Here is an 11,861-nt window from a genome sequence, read left to right on the forward strand (position 1 = left end):
AGTTTGGAGATTCTTTAAGGTATTCATAATGGATTGTCATATCATCTTTCTACAATCCATACAATTATATCATTTTTTTTTCTTATAATGCATTGAACTCTAAAATGTTCAATAAACTACTACAAAATGTATTTATAGTAAATATTTAAGAATAAAAACTTTCATTTTTTCTCGTTGAAGATTTCAATGACTATTGAACTTCAAATTCATTGAAATCAAGGTGACATCTCACAATGGTAAAGTTTCATTCATTGAATGATACATAGACTTGTTACCTCATTCAACTCTCTCATTAAACTCACCATTATAGATACTATAATATATTACTATCATGGGTATCTCTCATCACCTCCATTTTTTTTTTTGTCAATTACCACATAATTTTATCCTTACCTTTACCCCTTTTAACCGAGAGGAAATTATCATCCCTTTTTACCTCATATTTTTTCTATTAATATATTAAAATTTAATTCAATAATTATATAAAATTAATAAAAATGTAACTATTTCTTTAATTAGAAAATAAGTAAACAAAATAAATAAAAATAATTGTATTAAAAAACTATTTCATTAAAATTCAAAAAAAACTAAAACATATTAAAATATTACGTGTGTACTCACTGTTGCTCACAAAATCCTCGTTCGAATAATCTTCAAATATTTCCGACTCATTAATATCGTCGAACTAATTGTCGGGCCAATTGTCGTCGGTTGTTTTAATCAGCTCGTGTGAATTGATCATATATGCACGCATTAGGGTACATCGACCACCCTAATGTATACAATCAATACTATCAAGTATTTCAAGTAACCCATGCTTGTTTTCATGTGTCATATACAATTGGTGGACGTCGTTATATATATATATATATATATATATATATATATATATATATATATATATATTAGTCACGATAAAGGATAATCACAACTTTAGCACACTTGTAAAGACATTATTGTGTCGTTCACTCTGACATCCTCAAATAATCATCATATCATATGAGTCTGGTCTCATGTTGAATACTAGTTGATGAATTTTCGTTGTATATTTTTAAATTAGAAAGAAACCTTTTACGCCTCTCGCATCACAAAACTGTTGAAAATACGAAAATCTATACTTCACGTCACTACCAATATGTAGGACAATTCTATCCTCATCCGGAAATGATGTCTAAAAATTTCAAGATATACATCATAAAAATAGCCTTTTCCAAAATGGTTATACGTAGGCACATGATTTATCGGGAAACGTGGATTTCTGATTTTTTTAATGTGAACTTGCGGTTTTGTTTTTTTATGCATATGCAAGTGTTGTTCACATAACATTCTTGATAAACTCCGATTCCCGCAATGCCAACAAATTTGACGAAGTGGAAGACGATGAAGGCATTTTAGAATTTAATATATTTAGTATTATTTTGTAGTTTGAAATGTTAATTATATATATGTAACATCCAAAAATCATGATCCAAAATTTTCATTTTGATTTAAGTAAAAATAGTATTCCAAAACATGATTCGTACAACCCAATAGAACAATATGTCAAACATAATGAAAATTAGGGTATGTCCCATAAGCAGAATCCATATGGTGTATGCGATGCAGTCAACCCGAGCTCTTCCCCTTGGAACCGGAAGTACCTGAAACATAAACTAAAATCGTATGCACAAAGCTTAGTGAGTTCCCCAAAATACCACATACCATACATATCATATAACGGGCCCCGCCTAAATGAGATACGAGCCCCGCCCATACTCAAATTATAGTGAGATACGGGCCCCGCCCACACTCGAATAACGGGCCCCGCCCATACTCGAATAACGAGCCCCACCCAATGAGATACGGGCCCCGCCTACACTCGGATAATAATGAGATACGGGCCCTGCCCACACTTAGATAATAATGAGACACGGGCCCCCTCCCACACTCACATAACAGATCCCACCCAATAAACATACATATACAAAAACATACAAGTATCATACAGACAACAAGTATAATAACATAACCGAACGAGGGTCGGCCTTGGTGCCTTAAACCCGCTAAACCAGTGAGGAAACTCACCTCGAATGTTGAACGATATCTGAAGAGGTCCTGGATCTTAATATAAGTTCTACCCAACCCCTAAACAGAAACAATTCCTTAGATACAACTCCAAATCACTCAACACCCCCTTATAAGTTAAACTTGGTCATAGACAAAAGTCAAAAGTTAAGGTCGATGGCCCATGTTGACCCAACACGTCGTGGTTCCCTTTGACCACGTCGTGTTTCCTCTTTATCTATACACGCGAGAAAATCCCATCCAACACGCCGTGTTTCCTCAAAAACACGTAGTGTTTCCTCGAGCTCCAACAGATTAATATATTATGTCGTTTCCTTCAACATCAAGAGTTCCCAACCTCAGATCTAAACTCAAATGGAAACTTAGAAGGGTAAAGTTGTTAACTTTATCCATAGGGATCACCAAAAAAAGGTCCAAAACCCAACCATATTGCCTAAAAGCACAAGGCTTAATCCAATAAGCCCTTAACTCTTGAGTCCAAGCCCCAAAACACGGATCTGACCTAATCGAGCTAGAAAATCACGTAAAGTTGCCAACTTTACGTCTGTGCATGCATAAAAGAAGCTCTTAAGCTTAAAAAGGTACTTATTGCATGCATGGGACCAATTCCTCACATAAAGCTTGCAACTTTAAGCATAAGAAGGCCAAGACAAACTCAAATCTAAAATCACAAGTCCTTAAAATGAACAAACTCCTCCAACCACCCAAAAAGGACCAAAACACGGAATACAGAGATTTAAACATCTAAAGATCAAGGTTCAAAATTGATACCTCAAGGAGACTGCCACAAGTTGTGAGATTTTGGATCTAAAACCTTCCTTCCAAGCTAGACACCTTCAAACTCCAAAACTCCTTCAAATGAGTACAAGAATCTACAAGAACCCACTCAAAACTTCAAAAACGCCACCAAGAAAGGTTAAAACTCGATTTAGTGTTTAATATAACAAGGAAGGCAGGTAAGGAGGCTGGTTAAGGGGACTTAAGTCCTTTAAATAGCGTGCAACACCCTAAAAATTAGGGTTTCCTTCCGAGCTGCCAACACGCCGTGTGGGCTCATTAAATTCCACGGCCAAGGACATCTCGACATGCCGTGTTGAGGCTCCAACACATTGTGTACCAAAGGGAAAGAATAAACATTTTGGAAATAAATTCATACTGGAAATCAAGCATTATAATTCTCCCCCGATTGAATCAGACTTCGTCCTCGAAGTCCGTAGACTCAAACAACTCTGGGTAGTGCTCCCTCATCTCATCCTCCAGCTCCAAAGTCTACTCTGACCCTTTTCAGTGCTACCACTACACCTTCAATAGCTCTACAACCTAGTTCCTCAAGGTCTATGTCTTCCGATCTAAACTTGCCACCGGTCTCTTAATATAATTCAGACGGTGATCCATCTGAATATCCTCCAAAGGTACAACTGCAGAATCATCCACTAAACACTTCCGCAACTGAGAGAGATGAAATTCGTTATAGATCTAAATGAGGTTGGCCGGAAGATCAAGATGATATGCAACCCAGCCCACTTGAGCCAAAACCCTGAAGGGACCAATATACCTGGGGCCCAGCTTGCCCCGCTTTCCTGACCTGGATGACACCTTTCCAAGGCGACACCTTTAGGAGAACCGTATCTCCTACCTGGAACTCCAAATCTGACCGGTTCCTGTCAGTATAGCACTTCTGCTGACTCTGAGTTGTCTAGAGCCTACTCCGAACCTATTGAATCAGCTTAGTAGACTTGAGTACCACCTCGGTACTACCCATGACTCGATGACCGACCTCACAACTACAAATCGGGGTCGTGCTTTTCCTCCCGTAGAACATATCAAAAGGAGATCGATCAACACTGGCATGATAACTGTTTTTATATGAAAAATCCGCTAACGGAAGAAACGTATCCCAACTCCCACCAAAATCCAACATGCAAGCACGCAACATATCCTCGAGAGTCTGAAGAGTCTGCTCACTCTGACCAGTGCGGATGAAATATTATACTAAAATGGAGATAAGTACCCATCTCGTCATGAAACTGTTTCTAAAATCTGGAAGTAAAACAAACATCGTTGTTAGAAACCACCAATACCGGCACCCATTGACATGTCACGAGCTCCCGGACATAAATCTCGGCTAACTTCTCCACATATATGCTCTCTTGGGTCAGAATGAAATGCACGCTCCATGTCATTCGATCAAAGATGATCCAAATAAAATCCACTCTGCGTGCAGTCCTGAGAAGCTTCGTGATAAAATCCATAGTAATGTCTTCCCATTTCCATACGGGAATCTCCAACGGTTGCATCTTGATGTGAGGTCGTTAATGCTCGGCCTTGACATTCCAGCAAGTCAAGCACCTCTCCATGTACCATGTTACATCCTACTTCATGCAAGGCCAACAATAATCCGTAAAAATATCCTTATACATCTTCATCACCCCATGATGAATGGAAAACCTCGACTTATGAGCCTCCTCCATCAGAACCTGGTGCACATCGCCCCAATACGGAACCTAGACTCTCTGATGCAGAGTCAACAAACCACGACTATCATAAACGAAGGAAGCCACCTTACCCATAACACGCTCGCTCTTCCAGTGCTCTTCTTTCATAGCCTCAACCTGTGCCTCACGAATCGGCTCCAAAAACGGGATAATAACGGTCATCCTCAAACATAGGTCTTGATCGATGTAAAACCCCGGATTCCCAGGTATTATTTTTATTCTTTTATTTTGGGTGATTGTGAGGAGACTCGGCGAGTTGGAGTGTAAACTCGCCGAGTAGGATCGCGGTTTTGTGCGCGGGTTCGCATCTGGACTCGGCGAGTCCACGCTGTTTGATGAAACCCTAATTTCCAGGGTTTGAGGCCTATTTAAAGGGGTTTATGGCCGTCATTTTCTGCCACCAACCCCAGAGAGAAACCCTAAAGAGCTTTTGAGCGTTTTGGCAGAGAGAAGAGGCCATTGTTAACTTTTGAAGCTTGGTTTGGCAAGGCAAAGGAGATTCTAGCTAAGAGGATGCAAGGGAGGTGGACATTCTTCGATTTTGGAGCTCAGAGCATCATTTTGGAGGTATATTTTGGCTCCCTTTTCTGTTGTTATGATGAACATGGGGGTTTAGGGTTTCTTGACCCCTTTTTTGGTTAGATTTGATTTCCATTTCGTCCCTATTTGTGATGAGGCTTGAGATGGGATCCATAGAGGTCCAGAGAAGCTTTATTCCTTAAGATTTATGAGGATTCATGGGAGTTTTGACCTAGAGTTATGAGATATGGGGCTAAAACATCATTTAGGAGAAAATAGTTGTTGTTTGAGCACCAAGGTTTGGACTTTACGTGATTATCATGCTTAGGGAGGCCATATCTATGATTGTATGGAACAGATCTGACCTCAGAAGTGAGTTTGAGTTTATACATGGCATGGACTCGCTGAGTCTGAAGAATAGACTCGGCGAGTAGCATGAAGTTTGCCCGTAACCACTCAGCGAGTGGTCTTGTCAAGTTGAGGGTCGACTCAGTGAGTCAGGGAGAGTCAGGGGGGACTGAGTCAAGCCGGAACTCGCCGAGTTGTTCTTGAGACTCGGTGAGTTGAGTCGTTGTGGCCCGTGATTTATGCCAGGTGAAACTCGTCGAGTTAGAGAAGTACTTGGCGTGTCAAGAGAGGATCCAAGGGAGTCAGTGGACACGTATAAACTCTCCGAGTCACCCTAGTGCACTCGCCAAGTCCGGTCAAAGTTGACCGTTGACCTTGTTGACCTGTAGGGTTGAGTTCAGTTGTATTTATGAGTGTATTACTTTGTGTGTTTAGGCGGAGGCTAGATCACATTTATTCCGAGATAGATATTACCGAGATACGCGAGGTGAGTCTTCTCACTATACTTTACCTCGAGTAGGTAAATAGAGTTATGTGATACAGTGTTTTATATATATTGTTGTTGCATTGCATTCTTCTATGTGATTTATGTTGTGCATGCTTGCAGAGTTAGAACCTGAGGGTTCACAGAGTTTGGGTGCACAGACCCACAGAGTTATAGCCTCGAGTGGCTAATATGTGTTATATGTGGTATTTTGGGCAACTCACTAAGCTTTGTGCTTACAGTGTTTTGTGCTATGTGTTTCAGGTACTAGTGAGGATCGCGGGAAGGCGTCGGCTTGATCAGTACACACACGGGATTTTTATGCTATGAGATCTTAGGATTATTATATGTTATAAATTGAGTTTCAAACAATGATGTTTTTTATGATTTACAAATGAATTATGCTTTTATAAATGCGAAAAATTGTTTTGGATATTTATGGTGTTACAATCGAATTCGCAATCGCCTTGAGGTTGAGAGCATCGGCCACTACATTGGCCTTCCCCGGGTGGTACATGATCTCACATTCATAATCCTTCACCACATCTAACCATCGACGCTGCCTCATGTTTAGATTTGGCTAATCCATCAAGTACCTCAGGCTCTTGTGATCCGTGTAAATGGTACACCAGACCCCATAGAGGTAATGCTGCCAAATCTTGAGGTCAAAAACCACAGCCCCTAGCTCCAAATCTTGCATCGGATAATTCGCCTTATGAGGCTTCAGCTGCCTTGAAGCGTAAGCGATCAAGCGACACTGCTGCATCAACACTGCCTCCAAACTTGTAATCGATGCATCACAGTAAACCACGAAGTCATCAGCACCCTCTAGCAGGGTTAGGATCGGTGCCTCACACAACCACTGTCTTAGAGTCTCAAAAATTGCCTGCTGCTCAGGCCCCCAACGAAATGTCACCGACTTCTTGGTCAGTCAGGTCAATGGAACATCGATCCTAGAGAAATCATGGATGAATCTACGATAATAATCAGATAAACCAAGAAATTTCCAAATCTCATATGGAGGCCTTAGAACCTCCCGCTGCATCATGGCCTCAACCTTGGCTGGATCAACCAGAATATCCTTCTGGTTGACAAGGTGCCCCTAGAAACTGCACCTCACGCAACCAGAACTCGCACTTGGAGAACTTAATAAAAAGTCTCTCCTTCTTTAATGGCTTAGGAACTTCCCTAAATTGCTCATCATGTTGTGCTCCTGGGTCTTGGAATAAACCAATATATCATCAATAAATACTATCACAACCCGATCTAGCATTAGTCTGCACACGCGGTTCATGAGATCCATGAACGTGGTTGGGCCATTGGTGATCCCAAATGGCATCACCACGAACTCATAATGACCATATCGAGTCCACAAAGTTGTCTTCTACACATCCTTATCCTAGACTCACGTCTGATGATAATTCGATCGCAAATCAATCTTGAAAAACCAAGATGCATCTTGAATTGGTTGAAGAGATCATCAACCCTTGGGAGGGGATAACTGTTCTTCATCGTTACCTTATTCAACTCCCAGTAGTTGATACACATACGATGAGACCCATCCTTCTTTTACACAAACAAAATTGATGCTCCCCAAGGCGAACTGCTCAGCCTAATAAATCCCTTGTCTAAACGCTCCTGCAGCTGTGTAGACAACTCCTTTATCTCGGGAGGAGCCAACTTATACGGTGCTTTGGCTATCAGAGCCGCACCTGGAACCAAATCAATCTTGAACTCCACCTGCCTCTCTGTAGGTATCCCTAGAAAATCCTCTAGGAACACATCTAGATAATCCCACATAATTGGCACATCATCCACGGTCACTTTACCCTTATCCCGGATATCCATGACATAGGTGACAAAAATTGACCAACCCTAATGAAGATAGCATATGGCCCTTGTTGCAGAACACATAATCGGCCCATGTTGTAGTCTCTTACCCTGAATCACCAGCTCTCCTCCACTTGGGGTCCGAACTTGAACCAACTGTTGCTCACAGTCGATCACTACCCCATTAGGGCTCAACCAATCCATGCCCACGATAACAATGCTCCCACATCGAGGAATGGGAACCAAATCAACCGGATACTGCTCACTGAATAACTGGAGAGTACAACCTTGATGAACCCTCGCAACCCGAATGGACCTATCATCATCAATCTCAACATCTAGAGAATCCAGCTCCCCCAAATCTCCAGCAAATCTTTTGCTAAGTGCAAGAGATACAAACGATCGGGTAGCCTCCGAATCAAATAATACAAAGAAAATATATCGTTCACATGGAACAATCCTAAAATAAAACACATAAACATAAGCAAATAATTCAATATAAATAAAGAGATAAGGAGAAGATACATACCCATCACAACATCGGGAGTTGCACGTGTCTCCTCTACCGTCAGCTGAAAACCCTGCTCTTCGCCACAGGCGCATTTGCCCGGCCATGGCGGCCGTCAGTAATCCGAAGATTCGTAGGAGCGGGTGCTAACACCGGTCTTGTTGTAGCCGAACTCTGACAGTAGGCATCTTGTGGCCCCTCTAATTGCACTGAAAGCACATCAGATCAGATACCAGGGTGATGGTGGTGGTATCATTACAATCTCTGCTGACATGACTAGTCCGGCTACACTTGAAGCAGCCAGAACCACCCACCCTGCACATCTCCTCGTGCGACTTGTCGTACTTGCCACATCAGCCTCGGCCCTGATAGCCCTTCCCTCTTGAATCCACCACCTTGGGCCTCTTGCCCGAACCCTCAACACTGGACTCAGAATTTGGCTTCCTCTTCTTCTCCATCTCCCAATCAATCTCATTCTCTCTAGCCCTCACTATCATGTCTTCCAACGTCATGCAGCTGGATCGGCTAACAAACTGTTGAATATCACTCCTCAACATCTCATGGTATTGCGCCTTCTTCATCTCCATGTCTGCCACATACTATAGAACCAGAAGTTCCCTCTCCTTGAACATAGCTGCAATCTTAGCCACCATATCAATAGTCTAGCGGAGATCATTGAACTCTCATGCCAGCTATTGCACCTCAATTACCGGTGGAAACTCGGCTCAGAACCTGGTTGAGAAATCACTCAAGGTCATCGAATCAATAGCAGAAGCATTTCCAATAGCACGCCCACCTCTTCCACTAATCACGCTCCCTATCCTTCAAGAGGCAGGAAGCTAGTTTGAACTTGTCCCCCTCAGGACAATGGCTAGTATGGAAGGAATTAGCAAAATTTGCTAACCACCTACTTCTCGTAATGGGGTCCCTTACCCCACATAATAATATGGTGCTCCACATGCCCGAAACTCCCTAAAGGTCAAAGAGCGCGTCCCGACCAAAGCCACAAACTCAGCGCGAAAGGCGCTCACCCGCTCATCAAGAATCTCCAGAATACCCTCATTGATCGTGCCAAAGATCACAGGAGTATGCTCAAAGATGTTGAACACAATCTCAAACGAGATGAACTCCTTCGTCTGATCATCAAGCTGCCCGGCTCTAGAACCCGAGCCCGAGCCCTCACCAATGCCGGAACTGCTAACTGGTCTACCTCACAATACCACCATACTGAAAATAGACCAATGCAAACTATCAGATTACGCATCAAAATATAAACATTAGGGAAACACAAATCCACAAGCTCCCTGGCTTTATCACAATCCTCCTTGAATCAAGTATGGATCCTCTACTTCCAGTGGTACAGGCCTATACTACATTCCATATATATCCGTATTTTCCTCAAGAAGTGCCTTTACTCATCCAAGTTACTTTATATCCAACAATTCCATCACGGATAAGGCTCCCAGCACTAAATCCCATCCTAGGTTTTCCTAGGGCAAACTCCACACCACTCTCTGCCATCAGCCACAGAAGGAACTCCTGCTAACTTCCTCTAACTAGCCCACGAACACAATTGCATATTACAAAGCTAGATGATTCTTCGAATGAGAGGTCTCACACTATAACAGTTGGACTTAAACAATAGCTGCACAATAGGTTTAAAACCTAACCCTCTAAAATTATTTAGTTCCCATAATATGTAACTTAGCATATTCGTTTACCAGTTACCTAAATCTAGTTAGAACTCCTAAAAGCACAAAGCAAGCAACATTCGAGCATTAAGTAACCAGAACCAAGCATAACTTAATCAGGCCATCCTATTGCTAACTGATTCGTACTAGGATACAAGTCTACAAGCTCATATAGTAGGCATACAAAGGCATCTCTCCTAGATCCTTAGCCCTAATCTAGCATGCGATTCACAGATTCACAATTCAAAACATATCATAAAGATGTACGGGTATTTTGGGAAAACTTACTTGAGCTCGGCTGATTACATGCACCACACCCTTTCTTTTTTTAGAAAAACATTTTCTTTAAAATATGTTTCTTTTGAAAAATTATACAAATCCTCAGTTTGAGTTCAACCACACCCAAGAGCGTGCCCAAATCCCTCAAACCAAGGCTCTGATACCAACTTGTAACATCCAAAAATCTTGACCCAAAAATTTCATTTTTAATTTAAGTAAAAAAAGTATTCCAAAACATGGTTCATAAAATCCAATAGAACAATATGTCAAACATCATGAAATTCAAAGTATGTCCCACAAGTAGAATCCATATGGTGTGTGTGATGCATTCAACCCGAGCTCTTCCCCTTGGAACCAGAATACCAAAAACATAAACTAAAACTGTAAGCACAAAGCTTAGTGAGTTCCCCAAAATACCATATACTAAACATATCATATAATGGGCCCTGCCTAAATAAAATACGGGCCCCGCCCACACTCGAATAATAGTGAGATACGGGCCCTGCACACACTCGGATAATAATGATATGTGGGCCCCCCACCCACACTCACATAACGGGGACCGCCCAATAAACATACATATACAAATACTTACAAGTACCACACAAACAACAAGTGTAATAACATAACCAAATGAGGGTCAGACTTGGGGCCTTAGAACCGCTATAATAGTGAGGAAACTTACCTCGAATGTTAAACAATAGTTGAATAGGTCCCGACTCCAAATATCAGCTCTACCCAACCCTTAAATAGAAACAATTCCTTAGATACAACTCCAAATGCCTCAACACCCCTTTATAGGTCAAACTTCGCCAGAGACGAAAGTCAAAAGTCAAGTTCGACGGCCCATATTGACCCGAGATGTCGTGGTTCCCTTTGACCACGTCTGTTTCCTCTTTATCGATACAGGCGAGAAAATCCCATCCAATACACCGTGTTTCCTCAAAAACACGTTTAGTTTCCTCGAGCTCCAACAACTTAATATATTAAGCATTCCTTCAACATCAAGTGTTCCTAACCTCAAATCTGGACTCAAATGTAAACTTAGAAGGGTAAAGTTTCCAACTTTACCCATAGGGATCACCAAAAAGGGTCTAAAACCCAACCCTAAAGCCTAAAATCACTAGGCTTAATCCAATAAGAATTTATCTCATGAGTCCAAGCCCCAAAACACATATCTGACCTAATTGAGCTAGAAAATCATGTAAAGTTTCTAACTTTACGTTTGTGCATGCCTAAAAGAAGCTCTTAAGCTTAAAAGGGAGCTTATTGCATGCATGAGACCAATTCCTCAAATAAGGCTTGCAACTTTAAGTATAAGATGGCCAAGACAAACTCAGATCTGAAATGACAAGTCCTCAAAACGACCAAACTCCTCCAACCACCCAAAATGGACCAAAACATGGACTACAGATATCTAAACATCTAAAGATCAAGGTTCAAACTTGATACCTCAAGGAGACTGCCACAAGTGGTGAGATTCTGGATCTAAAATCTTCCTTCCAAGCTGGACACCTTCAAACTCCATAACTCCTTTAATGAGCACAAGAATCCACTCAAAACTTCAAAAACACCACCAAGAAATCTCAAAACTCGATTCAGGGTTTCATATTGTTGGATTTAGTGTCTAAGCCCATAACTAT

Source organism: Lactuca saligna, chromosome 4 (assembly GCF_052625555.1).
Source record: "Lactuca saligna cultivar CGN05327 chromosome 4, ASM5262555v1, whole genome shotgun sequence".
Lineage (NCBI taxonomy): Eukaryota > Viridiplantae > Streptophyta > Magnoliopsida > Asterales > Asteraceae > Lactuca > Lactuca saligna.